General features: G+C 43.7%; 1 non-coding gene across 1 annotated transcript; it reads right to left on the reverse strand.

Annotated features, from left to right (window-relative positions):
* Positions 1-611: 611 nt before the first annotated feature.
* LOC133828156 (small nucleolar RNA R71) lies at positions 612-718 on the reverse strand. Its single transcript, XR_009890793.1, has one exon. It is a non-coding gene; the product is annotated as a small nucleolar RNA R71 (small nucleolar RNA).
* Between the last annotated feature and the right edge of the window lie 2,147 nt (positions 719-2,865).

Here is a 2,865-nt window from a genome sequence, read left to right on the forward strand (position 1 = left end):
TTACAGTTTATTTTCATTGTTTTTAATCTTGTTGGTTCGGGTTGTGCAATCTCAGGTACCTACAGTGTATGAACCAGCAAGAGGACAGTGAACTTGCTCCTATTGACCCCGAGATCGAACGCACTTTCAGAAAAAGGAGAAAAGATCAAAAGGCTAAAAGCCGAGGCACCATGGCTGAACGTGTTGATGATGAGGGAGATGGCCAGCAAGTCACTAATCCCATTGTTTTGGCGGATGACAAAGCCAGAGCAATACGGGAATACGCTGCCCCCATGTTTAATGAGCTAAATCCAGGCATTGTGAGGCCAGAAATACAAGCAGCTCAATTCGAGCTCAAGCCAGTGATGTTTCAAATGCTCCAAACCGTGGGGCAGTTCAGCGGGATGCCAACGGAGGATCCTCATCTCCACCTTCGTTCATTTTTGGAGGTGAGCGATTCCTTTAAGCTTCAAGGAGTGAGTGAAGAAGCATTAAGGCTGAAGCTATTTCCGTTCTCTTTAAGGGACCGAGCTAGATCATGGCTCAACACCCTTCCTCCCAATTTCGTTACAAATTGGAATGACTTGGCTGAGAAATTTCTAAGAAAGTACGTCCCTCCCACCAGAAATGCAAAGTTTAGAAGTGAAATCATGTCGTTTCAGCAGCTGGAAGATGAGTCCACTAGTGACGCGTGGGAAAGATTCAAAGAGCATTTAATAAAATGTCCACACCACGGTATCCCACATTGTATACAAATGGAGACATTCTACAATGGTCTCAATGCAGCCTCTCGAATGGTCTTGGACGCTTCAGCCAATGGAGCCATTCTTTCCAAGTCTTACAACGAAGCATTTGAGATTTTGGAAAGGATTGCAAGTAATAACTATCAATGGTCAAACACTAGAGCTCCTACAAGTAGAAAGGTGGCGGGAGTTCTTGAAGTAGATGCATTAACGGCTCTAACAGCTCAAATGGCCTCAATGACCAACATTTTGAAGAATATGAGTTTGGGAGGAAATATTCAGCGAGCTGCTGCCATTCAAAGTGCAGAAGTATCATGTGTGTATTGTGGGGATGGGCATACTTTTGAGAATTGCCCTTCAAATCCAGCCTCAGTTTGTTATGTGGGAAATCAGAATTTCAACCGCAACAACAACCCATATTCTAACACTTACAATCCAGCGTGGAAGAATCATCCTAATCTGTCATGGGGGGGGTCAAGGAGCAAGTTCAAGCACAGCACCAGCACAAGGAAGACAAGCATATCCACCAGGTTTTTCACAGCAGCCGAGACCTTCACAACATGTTCAAAACTCCCAGCCGAACTCTTTGGAGAATCTAATGAGGGAGTATATGGCTAAGAATGATGCAGTAATACAGAGCCAAGCAGCTTCTCTTCGTAATCGTGAGATGCAACTCGGCCAGCTAGCCAGTGAAATGAAAACTAGGCCGCAAGGATCTTTGCCCAGTGATACAGAAAACCCAAGGAGAGATGGGAAAGAACACTGTAAAGCTATTCAGCTGCGGAATGGTAAAAATCTGGGAAATTATGAGGAAATACAGGGTAGTGGAGAGCCCACTTCAATCCAAAGAGAAGGAGAAACAAGTAACAAAACTGCCTAGGAAATTGCTGAAACTGGCCCAGTTGCTACAACAAAGGGTCAGCAAACTGCTCCAGTAAATTCTGGTCCTAAACCACCCCTTTCATTCCTGCAGCGATTTCGCAAACAACAACAGGATGGTCAGTTCAGAAAGTTTTTGGATGTACTGAAACAGCTGCATATTAATATCCCCTTGGTCGAAGCATTGGAGCAAATGCCGAATTATGTCAAATTCTTAAAGGATATTTTGACAAAGAAAAGGCGATTGGGGGAGTTTGAGACTGTAGCTCTCACAGAAGGATGTAGCGCGATGTTGAAAAGCAAAATACCTCCTAAGTTAAAAGATCCTGGCAGTTTCACGATTCCGTGTTCTATTGGAGGTAGAGATGTTGGGAGAGCGCTATGTGACTTGGGCGCTAGCATTAACCTTATGCCTATGTCAATCTTCAAAAAGTTCGGGTATTGGTGAAGCACGACCCACTACTGTTACATTACAGCTTGCTGACAGATCTATGGCTCATCCAGAGGGAAAAATCGAAGATGTTCTAGTCCAAGTTGATAAGTTTATCTTTCCGGCCGACTTCATCATTCTAGACTATGAAGCGGATAGAGAAGTGCCTATAATATTGGGTCGGCCCTTTCTTGCTACAGGGCGTACTCTCATTGATGTACAGAACGGAGAACTTACTATGTGGGTGAATGACCAACAAGTCACTTTTAGTGTATTCAAAGCCATGAAGTTTCCGGATGAAGTTGAAGAATGCTCTAGAGTTGATGTTATGGACACTTTAGTGGCTGAAAGAATCAGTAGAAGTGTGGAAAAAGCTGCTATGGGTGCCCAGATTTTTGTAAATGAGGAGGATTATAGTAGTGAGGAAGAGCAGATTATTACATGGGTGGATTCTTATCAACCAGTAAAAAAATTCAATAAAGTTTTTGAAGCTCTAAATCTGCCAGAAAAACACTTCCAGCCACCCAAGCCATCTGTTGAAGAACCACCCCAGCTGGAGTTAAAGCCACTGCCAAGTCATTTAAAGTATGTGTACTTGGGCGACAATGATACTTTGCCTGTGATAATATCTAGCTGTCTGGAGTCTGTTGCTGAAGAGGCATTGCTGAAATTGCTGAAGCAGCATAAAAGGGCGATTGGATGGACAATGGCTGATATTCAAGGGATCAGTCCAGCGCTATGTATGCACAAAATCTTGCTGGAATCTGATTGTACTCACTCTGTGGAGCAGCAAAGGAGGTTGAATCCAGTAATGAAGGACGTGGTTAGAAAAGA

Source organism: Humulus lupulus, chromosome 3 (genome assembly GCF_963169125.1).
Source record: "Humulus lupulus chromosome 3, drHumLupu1.1, whole genome shotgun sequence".
Lineage (NCBI taxonomy): Eukaryota > Viridiplantae > Streptophyta > Magnoliopsida > Rosales > Cannabaceae > Humulus > Humulus lupulus.